The sequence below is a fragment of the Perna viridis genome, chromosome 12 (assembly GCF_037379345.1).
Source record: "Perna viridis isolate PV_CMFRI_1.1 ecotype Kerala chromosome 12, ASM3737934v1, whole genome shotgun sequence".
Lineage (NCBI taxonomy): Eukaryota > Metazoa > Mollusca > Bivalvia > Mytilida > Mytilidae > Perna > Perna viridis.
The window spans coordinates 27,327,658-27,354,195 of record NC_142456.1 but is presented as its reverse complement, the minus strand read 5'-3'; positions in this window follow the sequence as shown (position 1 = coordinate 27,354,195).

Sequence of the window (26,538 nt, the reverse complement as noted above, 5' to 3'; positions counted from 1 at the left end):
TGCAAAATCGTCCGAAAAAATTGAATTTTTCTGCAGATACGATTTTTTTTCCCAGTTCAAAACGTTTAATTCGATGTATTGATGCACTTTTCGGACATGATTTGAAATTTTAAAATTTTGATAAAAAAAAAATGTGCTTTTTATATTTGAAGCTTCTTCCCATTTTTTTTCTTCCAAATCCGTCAAATATCGATTTCCACCGTACAAAAATGATTAAAATTTCGATATCTCGACTGGAAAAAACTATTTTGCAAAATCGTCCCAAAAAATTGAATTTTTCTGCAGATAGAATTTTTTTTTCCAGTTCAAAACGTATAATTCGATGTATTGATGCCCTTTTGGGACATGATTTGAAATTTCAAAATTTTGATCGAAAAAAAAATGTGCTTTTTTATTTGAAGCTTTTTCCAATTTTTTTTCCTTCCAAATGCGTACAAACAAACTATTAAGTGGAAAATTTGAATGTCTAGTATTAAAATATTGCTACATATTTAGCTTACAAGCTTTGGTGGTATTTCATTTACGTTTCTGAATTAACTACAACTGTACGATAGAAAATTCCATTACAGTTATTTGATTATTTGAAGGGATGATATTTTGAACTACGATTGGATAGAGTTCTCGGCGTGTCGGTCGGTTTTCTTTGACCTATCTAATGCATTATTGTCATATTCAACATTGTGAATGAAGAACAATGGTGAGTAATGTAATAGTAAATGATTTCAATAACAGTATCAAAGCTCAATAGTTTTCTCTGGAATAGTGCGAACATTTTTAAAATCAATTTCTCGATAAATTGAAAACACTCTTACATGCAATAGAACTTCCATCATCAAGTACCACACTGATCTTGACTCCTGTATATCCCGACGCCAAAGTTATCATCATTTTCAAATGATACCTTCGCAGCTTGATGCATTTTTGTTGGAATAGGCAGGTATGGTTTTAAGTTATTTTTTATTTTAGCCGTAATTTCAGAAAGTCCTACTAGTAAAATATATTTTTTGTAAAATCAGAAGGAAACGGTTCATTATTCCGAATGGCAATCTTGTAGTGCATTTCAGGACAGGAAAATGATGAATATGACCCCTGAAATGAACAGGATAAAAAAGAATTCGAGAAAAATCGTCCCTCTTCAAATCCCGAACAAATTCATAAATGAACATAAATGATTTTGTTGAATATGTAATGATTAGCACGAATTTTGGATCGAATTGATCAAAATAGTATGCAAGATAGACGTCACATCGGACCTTTTTGTGACATTAATTTGACATTTACGTATCTAACTTTTCATACCCTTTCAAGTTTACAAATGTGCCTCTGTCGAGAACATACACACTATCTAAAATCTTTCCCGAACCACCACCTATGATTGCCTTCCGACAGCCAGACAGTTTACATTGTCTGCTTGTTAGGGCTGAATCCCGTGGTAACATAAGGTGTTAATGACTGCACCATTCGTCATTAATTATTCACCAGAACGGCGATAAGGGAAATGGCAGATTATGACAGAGCTTGTCCAAAGCCCTGAGAGACCCTGACAAGATGTGTCGCGGGTCAGAATAGTTTCTGACAGTTTAGAACTATTCTATGACAACGAATTCTGACAGGTTAGAAGTGATCGCGACTGCACATGTTCGTCGCCAAAAATAGAAGCAACTAGAATCCATCATTTTATTAATGAAGATGTGCACCTCATGTTATGGGTTTGGAGACATTTAGTACAATTGTTCCTATATTTTCAGCATTTTGAACTGAGCCACTTGATTTTTTTTTCAGAATGAAGACTAAAAGGTGACAAAAGGATCATAGAATAAAGCTAGTTGACTTTAAATGGAAGACTATTATTTATCAATTATTTGCTCCAATTGGAAGTAATTTCTCCAATGTACATGGTATAAGGTAATTAACATATATGTCACCTTTTGTATTATCACTGTGTATCTCACTCCTGGATTTCAAAATTATCTTTATAATAGTTTTCACACTATTCTTTATATAATTTTATACTGAGGCAAAATTAAGTCATTTATGGCCAATTAAAGAACAGTTTTCAGAAAGATATTATAATTATGCATAGACAACTCTTAAGTTTTTGATTTTTAATTTGATTTGATTTGCCTTTTACAATTTCACTTTTTAAACTTCCAATTGGAAAAAAAAATTCCTATTGGAGAAATTTCTTCCAATTGCAGCAAATAATTGATATTTTTTTATATTAAAAATTCAATTTTTGATATTAAAAATTCAATTTTTGATATTAAAAATTCAATTTTTGATATTAAAAATTCAATTTTTGATATTAAAAATTCCATTTTTGATATTAAAAATTCAATTAATAATCTAATCTCAAAAAATCATTTTAATATTAGATTATAAGAAAATGGATTTGTTATAACAAATTGCATTCAATAACGATTTTTTTTTAATATTAGAGAAGATCATTTTGTAATATCAAAAAATGTGACTGAGTCTACAATAGTGCAAAGCGATTTTTTAATATTACAACTTATTTTTTTAATATTATAAATTATTTTTTTTATATTACAAATTAATTTTCTTATATTACAAATTCAATTTTTAATATTAATATATGTGTGATATTTTGTAATATTACTAAGTCGGCAATTTAAGACATTACACAGAGGGTTTGTATGTTTGTTGGGGTTTAACGTCCGAGCAGGTATATTTCAGCTATATTCAGACGATACACAGAGGGTGTACAGTAAAGTAATTACTACTATACTAGTATTACTACATGGGTTGTCAGGGATAGATTTAGGCGGTTTTAGGTTAAACTTTTAATTTACCATAAAAGATGTCTTCTCTGCACCACTTTAGAAGAATATATCAACAATTGACCCTAAAAAAATTTTCACTGCGCGCCTCCTCCTCCCCCCCCCCCCCCACCAAACATCAAACTAAAATCTGGATCCGCCCCGGCGTGCTTGTTCAATATCTAACAAGTTAGGTACACATCTTTTTATGTGTCAATCACAAATGTATTATTTTATATTATTTATTCGAAAAGTCTTTTGGCAGTCTTGATATGTACTTCATTAGCAGGAGTTTCCTTCAGCTCGTAAATGAATAAATTCTAATGTGCGAACAGACAGACAAATATATGTGTTTCTTTCTTATTCATTAATCAAATATTTACACAACTGCGGACACAGTATGAAGAATAAAATGAAGTCAAGCTGACAAAGTATACCCCGTACGTGACACTAATTAAGTAACTCGGTAAATGAGCAAATATAGGACATTATACCGTTCGAATAATCCTGGTTATACCTTGGTTTCCCGTATAAAGAAATTGCAAATAAATGTTTAATCAGAATTTTCAGATTTCAGATTCAGAGACAATACAGAGAGGGTATTCCAGCGAAAATCAAAATTATGTAATCCATGAAAAAAGACCAGACAGGGAAAAAACACACATGGATCCAGGATTTATGGGGGGTACACACTTAAAATTTCGCCGAGGTTAAATTATTGAAGTATTCTTCTAGAGAGGGTGCAATGTAGCTATCTTTTCAGCAATGTATCTTTTGTGGTAAAATCCGTGCTTTGCAAATTTCAGGGGGAGGGGGCGCACGCCCGCCATGGCCCCGCCAGAATCCGCCCCTGAAAATGAGCGCTAAATTCCGAATTTTTTTTGGGGGGGCACTTACAAGTGTTTTAAAATGATTTCCGTTTAAGCTTGAATCTCATTTGGCGAATCATTTTCAGCATTCTGAATAGATATAAGTTTCACTTAGCCTGTGTGTATTATTATATGGAGACAGGTCGAAGATTTCATCACTTTTATCGGCACTAACTGCACTGGATCGCCAAGATTAAGAGTAATAGATGAACAATAGTGTTGACCTTTATGATGTGATAGGATAATCATTCAGGCTTCAGATAGTCCGAATTCCTTCTGAACCTACAATGTAACCCTCCTATTGAAATGTCTATTTGAAACCAGAATGATGTTCTCTCCACAAATGTGGTATTTCTGCAGTACTGCGGAATAGCGCACTTCATATACTGGGTTTACCATTTAAAATGAATGTGGTATCAGCATACTCGAAAAGAATTCCGGAATCCTACTAGATAGAACACAATTGTCAGAAGTACTTGAAGTACCATACTCTGTAGTACCAATAAAATCCAACATCTTGTATCACACATCCTTTTGACCCCAACCCGACGGATATCCAAATAATGCCAGATCAGAGGAAATGATTTCGACAAGACGTCTCTTCAAATTCCAATGCATTTTATAACAGTGCATCTTTTTGTCTCTCGCATGAAGGAAAACATCACTTATAATTAACCCAATTTATTAAATTATGTATAATAATTTCTTTATAATATGATTTTATACTATGCCTATGAGGGATGGAACTACATGTAATTATAATGAACCTCAAGTAGAAAGACTAATTATTAGTCAAGCATTCAAATCTGGTTACTCATCTTGATTTGTTGAATAAATGTACGTGTATAATAATTCAATGCGTTTGTCAAAACAGTTTGACCACATATAATACTCATTCACAGAACTTTGTTGATGTCAGATGGCTGGTGATATAAACCAAAGGTGATTATTTTAATTATAGTGTGTAATGCATCTGCCTTAATCTGGCAATCACGAACCGTTCTGACAACAATTTTAGCCACTCACGTTTCCCATCCCTTATGCACACACACACACACACACACAAACACACGCGCACATGAACAGGATTCGGTAATTTAGAGACTTGAACAGTGGTTAAATCTTGATTTTGCAGTTAATTCATCAGATACATTTAAAGGCAAAGCCTCCGTTATATATAAGATACATTAAGATATCCGGCAAATTTTGTATATGGCTTGTAGTAAGTTATCATGTTGCATGCAATTTCACGATGTTTCTGTATAAAGGCTAGAAACCGCTAATTCCACTTTCCATAGGCTTCTATGCTAATTTCACAATATTCAATGGCTTCTCTGGACTTTACCTTAACTTTAACCTGCACAGGACTATATATCAGCATGATTCTACATATGTCAGCTCACAATCCTCAGAATGGCATGTGTGGGGTTAGCAGACTTGCAGTGCAGTACTGGTCACCGGAAGTGAAGTGTCTATAAATAGCATGGGAAATCCCAGTGTTTTCACAAGATAGGGGTATATTTAGAAATCATTATGGAGATTAGGCTTCACATCACAAGAAGCAAAATGCACCTATAAAATGTACAGAAATGTTTTTCCTTTCAGAAACTGTTTAAATTTTTCAAATGAGATGAGACCTTTTTTCACAGCACTATGAGGAACAGGGGTAATTTCTGCGTAGGACTATTTTTGCGTATGTTCCAAATGCTCATTGGTTGAATTGGTGGTCTGTAACCTTTATAAAGAGTCAATTTCTGTCTTAGAAAAAATAAAAAACTATACAAGTATCTTCCTATACACATACTGAATGCATTTGCAAAGTTTCAGTGAAATGTGACATGCACTTTTTTAAATATTTGATTTTTAAATATAGGGTAACCAAGTTGCGCGAGCGAAAAAGTGACAATATTCTACCATACTTAAATGCATTAAATATTTGCAAAGAACTTTTTCTGACTTTTCAAATAAAAAAAATCAATCACAACTTGTTTTTTTAACAATATTAATAAAGAGATAGCCTTTAAAAGTAGTCATTTTCTGAAAAATTGGTCTATTTTTAAAAATTTATGTCTGACATGCCTCCCCCTTTTTCTTGATCACATGTCAAAAACCCTAAATCTTTAAATTTTCGCAAAAGGTGATATCTTTGGCTTTAAATTTGTAAATACAGTGTTTTCACAATAAAACATGACAAGTAAAGGGCACCTAAAGCAAAAAAAGTACTCAAAAATGGATTTTCCATGTTGCCATAGGGAAATGCTTATATGTCCTTAACCGCAGTAATGGAAGTGAGTTTTTCCTCATTTCTAATCAAATTTTTGCTCAAATTTACACAAAACTTGATTTCAAGTGCTGATTACCACCATATTTAGGTAAATATAGCCCTCAAAGTTAAATATTTGATATTTTTACTAAATTATCTACACTTTTCACAAGATAGGACATAAAATTCAGCCAAAAAGACCAATTTTCCATAATTTGGACCTATAACTTAAAAAAATGCATATTTTGAAGTATTTTTGTGGTGTATTCCTCTCATAGCAAAGTTTACAAGATCTTCAAGTAGTTTAAAGCTATTCCAAGAAACATTTCATTTTGCCATGGCCTAAGCTTAAGGCTAAAAACCACTAATTCCACTTTCCATAGGCTTCTATGCTAATTTCACAATATTCAATGGCTTCTCTGGACTTTACCTTAACTTTAACCTGCACAGGACTATATATCAGCATGATTCTACATATGTCAGCTCACAATCCTCAGAATGGCATGTGTGGGGTTAGCAGACTTGCAGTGCAGTACTGGTCACCGGAAGTGAAGTGTCTATAAATAGCATGGGAAATCCCAGTGTTTTCACAAGATAGGGGTATATTTAGAAATCATTATGGAGATTAGGCTTCACATCACAAGAAGCAAAATGCACCTATAAAATGTACAGAAATGTTTTTCCTTTCAGAAACTGTTTAAATTTTTCAAATGAGATGAGACCTTTTTTCACAGCACTATGAGGAACAGGGGTAATTTCTGCGTAGGACTATTTTTGCGTACGTTCCAAATGCTCATTGGTTGAATTGGTGGTCTGTAACCTTTATAAAGAGTCAATTTCTGTCTTAGAAAAAATAAAAAACTATACAAGTATCTTCCTATACACATACTGAATGCATTTGCAAAGTTTCAGTGAAATGTGACATGCACTTTTTTAAATATTTGATTTTTAAATATAGGGTAACCAAGTTGCGCGAGCGAAAAAGTGACAATATTCTACCATACTTAAATGCATTAAATATTTGCAAAGAACTTTTTCTGACTTTTCAAATAAAAAAAATCAATCACAACTTGTTTTTTTAACAATATTAATAAAGAGATAGCCTTTAAAAGTAGTCATTTTCTGAAAAATTGGTCTATTTTTAAAAATTTATGTCTGACATGCCTCCCCCTTTTTCTTGATCACATGTCAAAAACCCTAAATCTTTAAATTTTCGCAAAAGGTGATATCTTTGGCTTTAAATTTGTAAATACAGTGTTTTCACAATAAAACATGACAAGTAAAGGGCACCTAAAGCAAAAAAAGTACTCAAAAATGGATTTTCCATGTTGCCATAGGGAAATGCTTATATGTCCTTAACCGCAGTAATGGAAGTGAGTTTTTCCTCATTTCTAATCAAATTTTTGCTCAAATTTACACAAAACTTGATTTCAAGTGCTGATTACCACCATATTTAGGTAAATATAGCCCTCAAAGTTAAATATTTGATATTTTTACTAAATTATCTACACTTTTCACAAGATAGGACATAAAATTCAGCCAAAAAGACCAATTTTCCATAATTTGGACCTATAACTTAAAAAAATGCATATTTTGAAGGATTTTTGTGGTGTATTCCTCTCATAGCAAAGTTTACAAGATCTTCAAGTAGTTTAAAGCTATTCCAAGAAACATTTCATTTTGCCATGGCCTAAGCTTAAGGCTAAAAACCACTAATTCCACTTTCCATAGGCTTCTATGCTAATTTCACAATATTCAATGGCTTCTCTGGACTTTACCTTAACTTTAACCTGCACAGGACTATATATCAGCATGATTCTACATATGTCAGCTCACAATCCTCAGAATGGCATGTGTGGGGTTAGCAGACTTGCAGTGCAGTACTGGTCACCGGAAGTGAAGTGTCTATAAATAGCATGGGAAATCCCAGTGTTTTCACAAGATAGGGGTATATTTAGAAATCATTATGGAGATTAGGCTTCACATCACAAGAAGCAAAATGCACCTATAAAATGTACAGAAATGTTTTTCCTTTCAGAAACTGTTTAAATTTTTCAAATGAGATGAGACCTTTTTTCACAGCACTATGAGGAACAGGGGTAATTTCTGCGTAGGACTATTTTTGCGTACGTTCCAAATGCTCATTGGTTGAATTGGTGGCCTGTAACCTTTATAAAGAGTCAATTTCTGTCTTAGAAAAAATAAAAAACTATACAAGTATCTTCCTATACACATACTGAATGCATTTGCAAAGTTTCAGTGAAATGTGACATGCACTTTTTTAAATATTTGATTTTTAAATATAGGGTAACCAAGTTGCGCGAGCGAAAAAGTGACAATATTCTACCATACTTAAATGCATTAAATATTTGCAAAGAACTTTTTCTGACTTTTCAAATAAAAAAAATCAATCACAACTTGTTTTTTTAACAATATTAATAAAGAGATAGCCTTTAAAAGTAGTCATTTTCTGAAAAATTGGTCTATTTTTAAAAATTTATGTCTGACATGCCTCCCCCTTTTTCTTGATCACATGTCAAAAACCCTAAATCTTTAAATTTTCGCAAAAGGTGATATCTTTGGCTTTAAATTTGTAAATACAGTGTTTTCACAATAAAACATGACAAGTAAAGGGCACCTAAAGCAAAAAAAGTACTCAAAAATGGATTTTCCATGTTGCCATAGGGAAATGCTTATATGTCCTTAACCGCAGTAATGGAAGTGAGTTTTTCCTCATTTCTAATCAAATTTTTGCTCAAATTTACACAAAACTTGATTTCAAGTGCTGATTACCACCATATTTAGGTAAATATAGCCCTCAAAGTTAAATATTTGATATTTTTACTAAATTATCTACACTTTTCACAAGATAGGACATAAAATTCAGCCAAAAAGACCAATTTTCCATAATTTGGACCTATAACTTAAAAAAATGCATATTTTGAAGGATTTTTGTGGTGTATTCCTCTCATAGCAAAGTTTACAAGATCTTCAAGTAGTTTAAAGCTATTCCAAGAAACATTTCATTTTGCCATGGCCTAAGCTTAAGGCTAAAAACCACTAATTCCACTTTCCATAGGCTTCTATGCTAATTTCACAATATTCAATGGCTTCTCTGGACTTTACCTTAACTTTAACCTGCACAGGACTATATATCAGCATGATTCTACATATGTCAGCTCACAATCCTCAGAATGGCATGTGTGGGGTTAGCAGACTTGCAGTGCAGTACTGGTCACCGGAAGTGAAGTGTCTATAAATAGCATGGGAAATCCCAGTGTTTTCACAAGATAGGGGTATATTTAGAAATCATTATGGAGATTAGGCTTCACATCACAAGAAGCAAAATGCACCTATAAAATGTACAGAAATGTTTTTCCTTTCAGAAACTGTTTAAATTTTTCAAATGAGATGAGACCTTTTTTCACAGCACTATGAGGAACAGGGGTAATTTCTGCGTAGGACTATTTTTGCGTACGTTCCAAATGCTCATTGGTTGAATTGGTGGCCTGTAACCTTTATAAAGAGTCAATTTCTGTCTTAGAAAAAATAAAAAACTATACAAGTATCTTCCTATACACATACTGAATGCATTTGCAAAGTTTCAGTGAAATGTGACATGCACTTTTTTAAATATTTGATTTTTAAATATAGGGTAACCAAGTTGCGCGAGCGAAAAAGTGACAATATTCTACCATACTTAAATGCATTAAATATTTGCAAAGAACTTTTTCTGACTTTTCAAATAAAAAAAATCAATCACAACTTGTTTTTTTAACAATATTAATAAAGAGATAGCCTTTAAAAGTAGTCATTTTCTGAAAAATTGGTCTATTTTTAAAAATTTATGTCTGACATGCCTCCCCCTTTTTCTTGATCACATGTCAAAAACCCTAAATCTTTAAATTTTCGCAAAAGGTGATATCTTTGGCTTTAAATTTGTAAATACAGTGTTTTCACAATAAAACATGACAAGTAAAGGGCACCTAAAGCAAAAAAAGTACTCAAAAATGGATTTTCCATGTTGCCATAGGGAAATGCTTATATGTCCTTAACCGCAGTAATGGAAGTGAGTTTTTCCTCATTTCTAATCAAATTTTTGCTCAAATTTACACAAAACTTGATTTCAAGTGCTGATTACCACCATATTTAGGTAAATATAGCCCTTAAAGTTAAATATTTGATATTTTTACTAAATTATCTACACTTTTCACAAGATAGGACATAAAATTCAGCCAAAAAGACCAATTTTCCATAATTTGGACCTATAACTTAAAAAAATGCATATTTTGAAGGATTTTTGTGGTGTATTCCTCTCATAGCAAAGTTTACAAGATCTTCAAGTAGTTTAAAGCTATTCCAAGAAACATTTCATTTTGCCATGGCCTAAGCTTAAGGCTAAAAACCACTAATTCCACTTTCCATAGGCTTCTATGCTAATTTCACAATATTCAATGGCTTCTCTGGACTTTACCTTAACTTTAACCTGCACAGGACTATATATCAGCATGATTCTACATATGTCAGCTCACAATCCTCAGAATGGCATGTGTGGGGTTAGCAGACTTGCAGTGCAGTACTGGTCACCGGAAGTGAAGTGTCTATAAATAGCATGGGAAATCCCAGTGTTTTCACAAGATAGGGGTATATTTAGAAATCATTATGGAGATTAGGCTTCACATCACAAGAAGCAAAATGCACCTATAAAATGTACAGAAATGTTTTTCCTTTCAGAAACTGTTTAAATTTTTCAAATGAGATGAGACCTTTTTTCACAGCACTATGAGGAACAGGGGTAATTTCTGCGTAGGACTATTTTTGCGTACGTTCCAAATGCTCATTGGTTGAATTGGTGGTCTGTAACCTTTATAAAGAGTCAATTTCTGTCTTAGAAAAAATAAAAAACTATACAAGTATCTTCCTATACACATACTGAATGCATTTGCAAAGTTTCAGTGAAATGTGACATGCACTTTTTTAAATATTTGATTTTTAAATATAGGGTAACCAAGTTGCGCGAGCGAAAAAGTGACAATATTCTACCATACTTAAATGCATTAAATATTTGCAAAGAACTTTTTCTGACTTTTCAAATAAAAAAAATCAATCACAACTTGTTTTTTTAACAATATTAATAAAGAGATAGCCTTTAAAAGTAGTCATTTTCTGAAAAATTGGTCTATTTTTAAAAATTTATGTCTGACATGCCTCCCCCTTTTTCTTGATCACATGTCAAAAACCCTAAATCTTTAAATTTTCGCAAAAGGTGATATCTTTGGCTTTAAATTTGTAAATACAGTGTTTTCACAATAAAACATGACAAGTAAAGGGCACCTAAAGCAAAAAAAGTACTCAAAAATGGATTTTCCATGTTGCCATAGGGAAATGCTTATATGTCCTTAACCGCAGTAATGGAAGTGAGTTTTTCCTCATTTCTAATCAAATTTTTGCTCAAATTTACACAAAACTTGATTTCAAGTGCTGATTACCACCATATTTAGGTAAATATAGCCCTCAAAGTTAAATATTTGATATTTTTACTAAATTATCTACACTTTTCACAAGATAGGACATAAAATTCAGCCAAAAAGACCAATTTTCCATAATTTGGACCTATAACTTAAAAAAATGCATATTTTGAAGGATTTTTGTGGTGTATTCCTCTCATAGCAAAGTTTACAAGATCTTCAAGTAGTTTAAAGCTATTCCAAGAAACATTTCATTTTGCCATGGCCTAAGCTTAAGGCTAAAAACCACTAATTCCACTTTCCATAGGCTTCTATGCTAATTTCACAATATTCAATGGCTTCTCTGGACTTTACCTTAACTTTAACCTGCACAGGACTATATATCAGCATGATTCTACATATGTCAGCTCACAATCCTCAGAATGGCATGTGTGGGGTTAGCAGACTTGCAGTGCAGTACTGGTCACCGGAAGTGAAGTGTCTATAAATAGCATGGGAAATCCCAGTGTTTTCACAAGATAGGGGTATATTTAGAAATCATTATGGAGATTAGGCTTCACATCACAAGAAGCAAAATGCACCTATAAAATGTACAGAAATGTTTTTCCTTTCAGAAACTGTTTAAATTTTTCAAATGAGATGAGACCTTTTTTCACAGCACTATGAGGAACAGGGGTAATTTCTGCGTAGGACTATTTTTGCGTACGTTCCAAATGCTCATTGGTTGAATTGGTGGCCTGTAACCTTTATAAAGAGTCAATTTCTGTCTTAGAAAAAATAAAAAACTATACAAGTATCTTCCTATACACATACTGAATGCATTTGCAAAGTTTCAGTGAAATGTGACATGCACTTTTTTAAATATTTGATTTTTAAATATAGGGTAACCAAGTTGCGCGAGCGAAAAAGTGACAATATTCTACCATACTTAAATGCATTAAATATTTGCAAAGAACTTTTTCTGACTTTTCAAATAAAAAAAATCAATCACAACTTGTTTTTTTAACAATATTAATAAAGAGATAGCCTTTAAAAGTAGTCATTTTCTGAAAAATTGGTCTATTTTTAAAAATTTATGTCTGACATGCCTCCCCCTTTTTCTTGATCACATGTCAAAAACCCTAAATCTTTAAATTTTCGCAAAAGGTGATATCTTTGGCTTTAAATTTGTAAATACAGTGTTTTCACAATAAAACATGACAAGTAAAGGGCACCTAAAGCAAAAAAAGTACTCAAAAATGGATTTTCCATGTTGCCATAGGGAAATGCTTATATGTCCTTAACCGCAGTAATGGAAGTGAGTTTTTCCTCATTTCTAATCAAATTTTTGCTCAAATTTACACAAAACTTGATTTCAAGTGCTGATTACCACCATATTTAGGTAAATATAGCCCTCAAAGTTAAATATTTGATATTTTTACTAAATTATCTACACTTTTCACAAGATAGGACATAAAATTCAGCCAAAAAGACCAATTTTCCATAATTTGGACCTATAACTTAAAAAAATGCATATTTTGAAGGATTTTTGTGGTGTATTCCTCTCATAGCAAAGTTTACAAGATCTTCAAGTAGTTTAAAGCTATTCCAAGAAACATTTCATTTTGCCATGGCCTAAGCTTAAGGCTAAAAACCACTAATTCCACTTTCCATAGGCTTCTATGCTAATTTCACAATATTCAATGGCTTCTCTGGACTTTACCTTAACTTTAACCTGCACAGGACTATATATCAGCATGATTCTACATATGTCAGCTCACAATCCTCAGAATGGCATGTGTGGGGTTAGCAGACTTGCAGTGCAGTACTGGTCACCGGAAGTGAAGTGTCTATAAATAGCATGGGAAATCCCAGTGTTTTCACAAGATAGGGGTATATTTAGAAATCATTATGGAGATTAGGCTTCACATCACAAGAAGCAAAATGCACCTATAAAATGTACAGAAATGTTTTTCCTTTCAGAAACTGTTTAAATTTTTCAAATGAGATGAGACCTTTTTTCACAGCACTATGAGGAACAGGGGTAATTTCTGCGTAGGACTATTTTTGCGTACGTTCCAAATGCTCATTGGTTGAATTGGTGGCCTGTAACCTTTATAAAGAGTCAATTTCTGTCTTAGAAAAAATAAAAAACTATACAAGTATCTTCCTATACACATACTGAATGCATTTGCAAAGTTTCAGTGAAATGTGACATGCACTTTTTTAAATATTTGATTTTTAAATATAGGGTAACCAAGTTGCGCGAGCGAAAAAGTGACAATATTCTACCATACTTAAATGCATTAAATATTTGCAAAGAACTTTTTCTGACTTTTCAAATAAAAAAAATCAATCACAACTTGTTTTTTTAACAATATTAATAAAGAGATAGCCTTTAAAAGTAGTCATTTTCTGAAAAATTGGTCTATTTTTAAAAATTTATGTCTGACATGCCTCCCCCTTTTTCTTGATCACATGTCAAAAACCCTAAATCTTTAAATTTTCGCAAAAGGTGATATCTTTGGCTTTAAATTTGTAAATACAGTGTTTTCACAATAAAACATGACAAGTAAAGGGCACCTAAAGCAAAAAAAGTACTCAAAAATGGATTTTCCATGTTGCCATAGGGAAATGCTTATATGTCCTTAACCGCAGTAATGGAAGTGAGTTTTTCCTCATTTCTAATCAAATTTTTGCTCAAATTTACACAAAACTTGATTTCAAGTGCTGATTACCACCATATTTAGGTAAATATAGCCCTTAAAGTTAAATATTTGATATTTTTACTAAATTATCTACACTTTTCACAAGATAGGACATAAAATTCAGCCAAAAAGACCAATTTTCCATAATTTGGACCTATAACTTAAAAAAATGCATATTTTGAAGGATTTTTGTGGTGTATTCCTCTCATAGCAAAGTTTACAAGATCTTCAAGTAGTTTAAAGCTATTCCAAGAAACATTTCATTTTGCCATGGCCTAAGCTTAAGGCTAAAAACCACTAATTCCACTTTCCATAGGCTTCTATGCTAATTTCACAATATTCAATGGCTTCTCTGGACTTTACCTTAACTTTAACCTGCACAGGACTATATATCAGCATGATTCTACATATGTCAGCTCACAATCCTCAGAATGGCATGTGTGGGGTTAGCAGACTTGCAGTGCAGTACTGGTCACCGGAAGTGAAGTGTCTATAAATAGCATGGGAAATCCCAGTGTTTTCACAAGATAGGGGTATATTTAGAAATCATTATGGAGATTAGGCTTCACATCACAAGAAGCAAAATGCACCTATAAAATGTACAGAAATGTTTTTCCTTTCAGAAACTGTTTAAATTTTTCAAATGAGATGAGACCTTTTTTCACAGCACTATGAGGAACAGGGGTAATTTCTGCGTAGGACTATTTTTGCGTACGTTCCAAATGCTCATTGGTTGAATTGGTGGCCTGTAACCTTTATAAAGAGTCAATTTCTGTCTTAGAAAAAATAAAAAACTATACAAGTATCTTCCTATACACATACTGAATGCATTTGCAAAGTTTCAGTGAAATGTGACATGCACTTTTTTAAATATTTGATTTTTAAATATAGGGTAACCAAGTTGCGCGAGCGAAAAAGTGACAATATTCTACCATACTTAAATGCATTAAATATTTGCAAAGAACTTTTTCTGACTTTTCAAATAAAAAAAATCAATCACAACTTGTTTTTTTAACAATATTAATAAAGAGATAGCCTTTAAAAGTAGTCATTTTCTGAAAAATTGGTCTATTTTTAAAAATTTATGTCTGACATGCCTCCCCCTTTTTCTTGATCACATGTCAAAAACCCTAAATCTTTAAATTTTCGCAAAAGGTGATATCTTTGGCTTTAAATTTGTAAATACAGTGTTTTCACAATAAAACATGACAAGTAAAGGGCACCTAAAGCAAAAAAAGTACTCAAAAAATGGATTTTCCATGTTGCCATAGGGAAATGCTTATATGTCCTTAACCGCAGTAATGGAAGTGAGTTTTTCCTCATTTCTAATCAAATTTTTGCTCAAATTTACACAAAACTTGATTTCAAGTGCTGATTACCACCATATTTAGGTAAATATAGCCCTTAAAGTTAAATATTTGATATTTTTACTAAATTATCTACACTTTTCACAAGATAGGACATAAAATTCAGCCAAAAAGACCAATTTTCCATAATTTGGACCTATAACTTAAAAAAATGCATATTTTGAAGGATTTTTGTGGTGTATTCCTCTCATAGCAAAGTTTACAAGATCTTCAAGTAGTTTAAAGCTATTCCAAGAAACATTTCATTTTGCCATGGCCTAAGCTTAAGGCTAAAAACCACTAATTCCACTTTCCATAGGCTTCTATGCTAATTTCACAATATTCAATGGCTTCTCTGGACTTTACCTTAACTTTAACCTGCACAGGACTATATATCAGCATGATTCTACATATGTCAGCTCACAATCCTCAGAATGGCATGTGTGGGGTTAGCAGACTTGCAGTGCAGTACTGGTCACCGGAAGTGAAGTGTCTATAAATAGCATGGGAAATCCCAGTGTTTTCACAAGATAGGGGTATATTTAGAAATCATTATGGAGATTAGGCTTCACATCACAAGAAGCAAAATGCACCTATAAAATGTACAGAAATGTTTTTCCTTTCAGAAACTGTTTAAATTTTTCAAATGAGATGAGACCTTTTTTCACAGCACTATGAGGAACAGGGGTAATTTCTGCGTAGGACTATTTTTGCGTACGTTCCAAATGCTCATTGGTTGAATTGGTGGTCTGTAACCTTTATAAAGAGTCAATTTCTGTCTTAGAAAAAATAAAAAACTATACAAGTATCTTCCTATACACATACTGAATGCATTTGCAAAGTTTCAGTGAAATGTGACATGCACTTTTTTAAATATTTGATTTTTAAATATAGGGTAACCAAGTTGCGCGAGCGAAAAAGTGACAATATTCTACCATACTTAAATGCATTAAATATTTGCAAAGAACTTTTTCTGACTTTTCAAATAAAAAAAATCAATCACAACTTGTTTTTTTAACAATATTAATAAAGAGATAGCCTTTAAAAGTAGTCATTTTCTGAAAAATTGGTCTATTTTTAAAAATTTATGTCTGACATGCCTCCCCCTTTTTCTTGATCACATGTCAAAAACCCTAAATCTTTAAATTTTCGCAAAAGGTGATATCTTTGGCTTTAAATTTGTAAATACAGTGTTTTCACAATAAAACATGACAAGTAAAGGGCACCTAAAGCAAAAAAAGTACTCAAAAAATGGATTTTCCATGTTGCCATAGGGAAATGCTTATATGTCCTTAACCGCAGTAATGGAAGTGAGTTTTTCCTCATTTCTAATCAAATTTTTGCTCAAATTTACACAAAACTTGATTTCAAGTGCTGATTACCACCATATTTAGGTAAATATAGCCCTTAAAGTTAAATATTTGATATTTTTACTAAATTATCTACACTTTTCACAAGATAGGACATAAAATTCAGCCAAAAAGACCAATTTTCCATAATTTGGACCTATAACTTAAAAAAATGCATATTTTGAAGGATTTTTGTGGTGTATTCCTCTCATAGCAAAGTTTACAAGATCTTCAAGTAGTTTAAAGCTATTCCAAGAAACATTTCATTTTGCCATGGCCTAAGCTTAAGGCTAAAAACCACTAATTCCACTTTCCATAGGCTTCTATGCTAATTTCACAATATTCAATGGCTTCTCTGGACTTTACCTTAACTTTAACCTGCACAGGACTATATATCAGCATGATTCTACATATGTCAGCTCACAATCCTCAGAATGGCATGTGTGGGGTTAGCAGACTTGCAGTGCAGTACTGGTCACCGGAAGTGAAGTGTCTATAAATAGCATGGGAAATCCCAGTGTTTTCACAAGATAGGGGTATATTTAGAAATCATTATGGAGATTAGGCTTCACATCACAAGAAGCAAAATGCACCTATAAAATGTACAGAAATGTTTTTCCTTTCAGAAACTGTTTAAATTTTTCAAATGAGATGAGACCTTTTTTCACAGCACTATGAGGAACAGGGGTAATTTCTGCGTAGGACTATTTTTGCGTACGTTCCAAATGCTCATTGGTTGAATTGGTGGTCTGTAACCTTTATAAAGAGTCAATTTCTGTCTTAGAAAAAATAAAAAAACTATACAAGTATCTTCCTATACACATACTGAATGCATTTGCAAAGTTTCAGTGAAATGTGACATGCACTTTTTTAAATATTTGATTTTTAAATATAGGGTAACCAAGTTGCGCGAGCGAAAAAGTGACAATATTCTACCATACTTAAATGCATTAAATATTTGCAAAGAACTTTTTCTGACTTTTCAAATAAAAAAAATCAATCACAACTTGTTTTTTTAACAATATTAATAAAGAGATAGCCTTTAAAAGTAGTCATTTTCTGAAAAATTGGTCTATTTTTAAAAATTTATGTCTGACATGCCTCCCCCTTTTTCTTGATCACATGTCAAAAACCCTAAATCTTTAAATTTTCGCAAAAGGTGATATCTTTGGCTTTAAATTTGTAAATACAGTGTTTTCACAATAAAACATGACAAGTAAAGGGCACCTAAAGCAAAAAAAGTACTCAAAAATGGATTTTCCATGTTGCCATAGGGAAATGCTTATATGTCCTTAACCGCAGTAATGGAAGTGAGTTTTTCCTCATTTCTAATCAAATTTTTGCTCAAATTTACACAAAACTTGATTTCAAGTGCTGATTACCACCATATTTAGGTAAATATAGCCCTCAAAGTTAAATATTTGATATTTTTACTAAATTATCTACACTTTTCACAAGATAGGACATAAAATTCAGCCAAAAAGACCAATTTTCCATAATTTGGACCTATAACTTAAAAAAATGCATATTTTGAAGGATTTTTGTGGTGTATTCCTCTCATAGCAAAGTTTACAAGATCTTCAAGTAGTTTAAAGCTATTCCAAGAAACATTTCATTTTGCCATGGCCTAAGCTTAAGGCTAAAAACCACTAATTCCACTTTCCATAGGCTTCTATGCTAATTTCACAATATTCAATGGCTTCTCTGGACTTTACCTTAACTTTAACCTGCACAGGACTATATATCAGCATGATTCTACATATGTCAGCTCACAATCCTCAGAATGGCATGTGTGGGGTTAGCAGACTTGCAGTGCAGTACTGGTCACCGGAAGTGAAGTGTCTATAAATAGCATGGGAAATCCCAGTGTTTTCACAAGATAGGGGTACATTTAGAAATCATTATGGAGATTAGGCTTCACATCACAAGAAGCAAAATGCACCTATAAAATGTACAGAAATGTTTTTCCTTTCAGAAACTGTTTAAATTTTTCAAATGAGATGAGACCTTTTTTCACAGCACTATGAGGAACAGGGGTAATTTCTGCGTAGGACTATTTTTGCGTACGTTCCAAATGCTCATTGGTTGAATTGGTGGTCTGTAACCTTTATAAAGAGTCAATTTCTGTCTTAGAAAAAATAAAAAAACTATACAAGTATCTTCCTATACACATACTGAATGCATTTGCAAAGTTTCAGTGAAATGTGACATGCACTTTTTTAAATATTTGATTTTTAAATATAGGGTAACCAAGTTGCGCGAGCGAAAAAGTGACAATATTCTACCATACTTAAATGCATTAAATATTTGCAAAGAACTTTTTCTGACTTTTCAAATAAAAAAAATCAATCACAACTTGTTTTTTTAACAATATTAATAAAGAGATAGCCTTTAAAAGTAGTCATTTTCTGAAAAATTGGTCTATTTTTAAAAATTTATGTCTGACATGCCTCCCCCTTTTTCTTGATCACATGTCAAAAACCCTAAATCTTTAAATTTTCGCAAAAGGTGATATCTTTGGCTTTAAATTTGTAAATACAGTGTTTTCACAATAAAACATGACAAGTAAAGGGCACCTAAAGCAAAAAAAGTACTCAAAAATGGATTTTCCATGTTGCCATAGGGAAATGCTTATATGTCCTTAACCGCAGTAATGGAAGTGAGTTTTTCCTCATTTCTAATCAAATTTTTGCTCAAATTTACACAAAACTTGATTTCAAGTGCTGATTACCACCATATTTAGGTAAATATAGCCCTCAAAGTTAAATATTTGATATTTTTACTAAATTATCTACACTTTTCACAAGATAGGACATAAAATTCAGCCAAAAAGACCAATTTTCCATAATTTGGACCTATAACTTAAAAAAATGCATATTTTGAAGGATTTTTGTGGTGTATTCCTCTCATAGCAAAGTTTACAAGATCTTCAAGTAGTTTAAAGCTATTCCAAGAAACATTTCATTTTGCCATGGCCTAAGCTTAAGGCTAAAAACCACTAATTCCACTTTCCATAGGCTTCTATGCTAATTTCACAATATTCAATGGCTTCTCTGGACTTTACCTTAACTTTAACCTGCACAGGACTATATATCAGCATGATTCTACATATGTCAGCTCACAATCCTCAGAATGGCATGTGTGGGGTTAGCAGACTTGCAGTGCAGTACTGGTCACCGGAAGTGAAGTGTCTATAAATAGCATGGGAAATCCCAGTGTTTTCACAAGATAGGGGTATATTTAGAAATCATTATGGAGATTAGGCTTCACATCACAAGAAGCAAAATGCACCTATAAAATGTACAGAAATGTTTTTCCTTTCAGAAACTGTTTAAATTTTTCAAATGAGATGAGACCTTTTTTCACAGCACTATGAGGAACAGGGGTAATTTCTGCGTAGGACTATTTTTGCGTACGTTCCAAATGCTCATTGGTTGAATTGGTGGCCTGTAACCTTTATAAAGAGTCAATTTCTGTCTTAGAAAAAATAAAAAACTATACAAGTATCTTCCTATACACATACTGAATGCATTTGCAAAGTTTCAGTGAAATGTGACATGCACTTTTTTAAATATTTGATTTTTAAATATAGGGTAACCAAGTTGCGCGAGCGAAAAAGTGACAATATTCTACCATACTTAAATGCATTAAATATTTGCAAAGAACTTTTTCTGACTTTTCAAATAAAAAAAATCAATCACAACTTGTTTTTTTAACAATATTAATAAAGAGATAGCCTTTAAAAGTAGTCATTTTCTGAAAAATTGGTCTATTTTTAAAAATTTATGTCTGACATGCCTCCCCCTTTTTCTTGATCACATGTCAAAAACCCTAAATCTTTAAATTTTCGCAAAAGGTGATATCTTTGGCTTTAAATTTGTAAATACAGTGTTTTCACAATAAAACATGACAAGTAAAGGGCACCTAAAGCAAAAAAAGTACTCAAAAATGGATTTTCCATGTTGCCATAGGGAAATGCTTATATGTCCTTAACCGCAGTAATGGAAGTGAGTTTTTCCTCATTTCTAATCAAATTTTTGCTCAAATTTACACAAAACTTGATTTCAAGTGCTGATTACCACCATATTTAGGTAAATATAGCCCTCAAAGTTAAATATTTGATATTTTTACTAAATTATCTACACTTTTCACAAGATAGGACATAAAATTCAGCCAAAAAGACCAATTTTCCATAATTTGGACCTATAACTTAAAAAAATGCATATTTTGAAGGATTTTTGTGGTGTATTCCTCTCATAGCAAAGTTTACAAGATCTTCAAGTAGTTTAAAGCTATTCCAAGAAACATTTCATTTTGCCATGGCCTAAGCTTAAGGCTAAAAACCACTAATTCCACTTTCCATAGGCTTCTATGCTAATTTCACAATATTCAATGGCTTCTCTGGACTTTACCTTAACTTTAACCTGCACAGGACTATATATCAGCATGATTCTACATATGTCAGCTCACAATCCTCAGAATGGCATGTGTGGGGTTAGCAGACTTGCAGTGCAGTACTGGTCACCGGAAGTGAAGTGTCTATAAATAGCATGGGAAATCCCAGTGTTTTCACAAGATAGGGGTATATTTAGAAATCATTATGGAGATTAGGCTTCACATCACAAGAAGCAAAATGCACCTATAAAATGTACAGAAATGTTTTTCCTTTCAGAAACTGTTTAAATTTTTCAAATGAGATGAGACCTTTTTTCACAGCACTATGAGGAACAGGGGTAATTTCTGCGTAGGACTATTTTTGCGTACGTTCCAAATGCTCATTGGTTGAATTGGTGGCCTGTAACCTTTATAAAGAGTCAATTTCTGTCTTAGAAAAAATAAAAAACTATACAAGTATCTTCCTATACACATACTGAATGCATTTGCAAAGTTTCAGTGAAATGTGACATGCACTTTTTTAAATATTTGATTTTTAAATATAGGGTAACCAAGTTGCGCGAGCGAAAAAGTGACAATATTCTACCATACTTAAATGCATTAAATATTTGCAAAGAACTTTTTCTGACTTTTCAAATAAAAAAAATCAATCACAACTTGTTTTTTTAACAATATTAATAAAGAGATAGCCTTTAAAAGTAGTCATTTTCTGAAAAATTGGTCTATTTTTAAAAATTTATGTCTGACATGCCTCCCCCTTTTTCTTGATCACATGTCAAAAACCCTAAATCTTTAAATTTTCGTAAAAGGTGATATCTTTGGCTTTAAATTTGTAAATACAGTGTTTTCACAATAAAACATGACAAGTAAAGGGCACCTAAAGCAAAAAAAGTACTCAAAAATGGATTTTCCATGTTGCCATAGGGAAATGCTTATATGTCCTTAACCGCAGTAATGGAAGTGAGTTTTTCCTCATTTCTAATCAAATTTTTGCTCAAATTTACACAAAACTTGATTTCAAGTGCTGATTACCACCATATTTAGGTAAATATAGCCCTCAAAGTTAAATATTTGATATTTTTACTAAATTATCTACACTTTTCACAAGATAGGACATAAAATTCAGCCAAAAAGACCAATTTTCCATAATTTGGACCTATAACTTAAAAAAATGCATATTTTGAAGGATTTTTGTGGTGTATTCCTCTCATAGCAAAGTTTACAAGATCTTCAAGTAGTTTAAAGCTATTCCAAGAAACATTTCATTTTGCCATGGCCTAAGCTTAAGGCTAAAAACCACTAATTCCACTTTCCATAGGCTTCTATGCTAATTTCACAATATTCAATGGCTTCTCTGGACTTTACCTTAACTTTAACCTGCACAGGACTATATATCAGCATGATTCTACATATGTCAGCTCACAATCCTCAGAATGGCATGTGTGGGGTTAGCAGACTTGCAGTGCAGTACTGGTCACCGGAAGTGAAGTGTCTATAAATAGCATGGGAAATCCCAGTGTTTTCACAAGATAGGGGTATATTTAGAAATCATTATGGAGATTAGGCTTCACATCACAAGAAGCAAAATGCACCTATAAAATGTACAGAAATGTTTTTCCTTTCAGAAACTGTTTAAATTTTTCAAATGAGATGAGACCTTTTTTCACAGCACTATGAGGAACAGGGGTAATTTCTGCGTAGGACTATTTTTGCGTACGTTCCAAATGCTCATTGGTTGAATTGGTGGCCTGTAACCTTTATAAAGAGTCAATTTCTGTCTTAGAAAAAATAAAAAACTATACAAGTATCTTCCTATACACATACTGAATGCATTTGCAAAGTTTCAGTGAAATGTGACATGCACTTTTTTAAATATTTGATTTTTAAATATAGGGTAACCAAGTTGCGCGAGCGAAAAAGTGACAATATTCTACCATACTTAAATGCATTAAATATTTGCAAAGAACTTTTTCTGACTTTTCAAATAAAAAAAATCAATCACAACTTGTTTTTTTAACAATATTAATAAAGAGATAGCCTTTAAAAGTAGTCATTTTCTGAAAAATTGGTCTATTTTTAAAAATTTATGTCTGACATGCCTCCCCCTTTTTCTTGATCACATGTCAAAAACCCTAAATCTTTAAATTTTCGCAAAAGGTGATATCTTTGGCTTTAAATTTGTAAATACAGTGTTTTCACAATAAAACATGACAAGTAAAGGGCACCTAAAGCAAAAAAAGTACTCAAAAATGGATTTTCCATGTTGCCATAGGGAAATGCTTATATGTCCTTAACCGCAGTAATGGAAGTGAGTTTTTCCTCATTTCTAATCAAATTTTTGCTCAAATTTACACAAAACTTGATTTCAAGTGCTGATTACCACCATATTTAGGTAAATATAGCCCTTAAAGTTAAATATTTGATATTTTTACTAAATTATCTACACTTTTCACAAGATAGGACATAAAATTCAGCCAAAAAGACCAATTTTCCATAATTTGGACCTATAACTTAAAAAAATGCATATTTTGAAGGATTTTTGTGGTGTATTCCTCTCATAGCAAAGTTTACAAGATCTTCAAGTAGTTTAAAGCTATTCCAAGAAACATTTCATTTTGCCATGGCCTAAGCTTAAGGCTAAAAACCACTAATTCCACTTTCCATAGGCTTCTATGCTAATTTCACAATATTCAATGGCTTCTCTGGACTTTACCTTAACTTTAACCTGCACAGGACTATATATCAGCATGATTCTACATATGTCAGCTCACAATCCTCAGAATGGCATGTGTGGGGTTAGCAGACTTGCAGTGCAGTACTGGTCACCGGAAGTGAAGTGTCTATAAATAGCATGGGAAATCCCAGTGTTTTCACAAGATAGGGGTATATTTAGAAATCATTATGGAGATTAGGCTTCACATCACAAGAAGCAAAATGCACCTATAAAATGTACAGAAATGTTTTTCCTTTCAGAAACTGTTTAAATTTTTCAAATGAGATGAGACCTTTTTTCACAGCACTATGAGGAACAGGGGTAATTTCTGCGTAGGACTATTTTTGCGTACGTTCCAAATGCTCATTGGTTGAATTGGTGGCCTGTAACCTTTATAAAGAGTCAATTTCTGTCTTAGAAAAAATAAAAAACTATACAAGTATCTTCCTATACACATACTGAATGCATTTGCAAAGTTTCAGTGAAATGTGACATGCACTTTTTTAAATATTTGATTTTTAAATATAGGGTAACCAAGTTGCGCGAGCGAAAAAGTGACAATATTCTACCATACTTAAATGCATTAAATATTTGCAAAGAACTTTTTCTGACTTTTCAAATAAAAAAAATCAATCACAACTTGTTTTTTTAACAATATTAATAAAGAGATAGCCTTTAAAAGTAGTCATTTTCTGAAAAATTGGTCTATTTTTAAAAATTTATGTCTGACATGCCTCCCCCTTTTTCTTGATCACATGTCAAAAACCCTAAATCTTTAAATTTTCGCAAAAGGTGATATCTTTGGCTTTAAATTTGTAAATACAGTGTTTTCACAATAAAACATGACAAGTAAAGGGCACCTAAAGCAAAAAAAGTACTCAAAAAATGGATTTTCCATGTTGCCATAGGGAAATGCTTATATGTCCTTAACCGCAGTAATGGAAGTGAGTTTTTCCTCATTTCTAATCAAATTTTTGCTCAAATTTACACAAAACTTGATTTCAAGTGCTGATTACCACCATATTTAGGTAAATATAGCCCTTAAAGTTAAATATTTGATATTTTTACTAAATTATCTACACTTTTCACAAGATAGGACATAAAATTCAGCCAAAAAGACCAATTTTCCATAATTTGGACCTATAACTTAAAAAAATGCATATTTTGAAGGATTTTTGTGGTGTATTCCTCTCATAGCAAAGTTTACAAGATCTTCAAGTAGTTTAAAGCTATTCCAAGAAACATTTCATTTTGCCATGGCCTAAGCTTAAGGCTAAAAACCACTAATTCCACTTTCCATAGGCTTCTATGCTAATTTCACAATATTCAATGGCTTCTCTGGACTTTACCTTAACTTTAACCTGCACAGGACTATATATCAGCATGATTCTACATATGTCAGCTCACAATCCTCAGAATGGCATGTGTGGGGTTAGCAGACTTGCAGTGCAGTACTGGTCACCGGAAGTGAAGTGTCTATAAATAGCATGGGAAATCCCAGTGTTTTCACAAGATAGGGGTATATTTAGAAATCATTATGGAGATTAGGCTTCACATCACAAGAAGCAAAATGCACCTATAAAATGTACAGAAATGTTTTTCCTTTCAGAAACTGTTTAAATTTTTCAAATGAGATGAGACCTTTTTTCACAGCACTATGAGGAACAGGGGTAATTTCTGCGTAGGACTATTTTTGCGTACGTTCCAAATGCTCATTGGTTGAATTGGTGGTCTGTAACCTTTATAAAGAGTCAATTTCTGTCTTAGAAAAAATAAAAAACTATACAAGTATCTTCCTATACACATACTGAATGCATTTGCAAAGTTTCAGTGAAATGTGACATGCACTTTTTTAAATATTTGATTTTTAAATATAGGGTAACCAAGTTGCGCGAGCGAAAAAGTGACAATATTCTACCATACTTAAATGCATTAAATATTTGCAAAGAACTTTTTCTGACTTTTCAAATAAAAAAAATCAATCACAACTTGTTTTTTTAACAATATTAATAAAGAGATAGCCTTTAAAAGTAGTCATTTTCTGAAAAATTGGTCTATTTTTAAAAATTTATGTCTGACATGCCTCCCCCTTTTTCTTGATCACATGTCAAAAACCCTAAATCTTTAAATTTTCGCAAAAGGTGATATCTTTGGCTTTAAATTTGTAAATACAGTGTTTTCACAATAAAACATGACAAGTAAAGGGCACCTAAAGCAAAAAAAGTACTCAAAAAATGGATTTTCCATGTTGCCATAGGGAAATGCTTATATGTCCTTAACCGCAGTAATGGAAGTGAGTTTTTCCTCATTTCTAATCAAATTTTTGCTCAAATTTACACAAAACTTGATTTCAAGTGCTGATTACCACCATATTTAGGTAAATATAGCCCTTAAAGTTAAATATTTGATATTTTTACTAAATTATCTACACTTTTCACAAGATAGGACATAAAATTCAGCCAAAAAGACCAATTTTCCATAATTTGGACCTATAACTTAAAAAAATGCATATTTTGAAGGATTTTTGTGGTGTATTCCTCTCATAGCAAAGTTTACAAGATCTTCAAGTAGTTTAAAGCTATTCCAAGAAACATTTCATTTTGCCATGGCCTAAGCTTAAGGCTAAAAACCACTAATTCCACTTTCCATAGGCTTCTATGCTAATTTC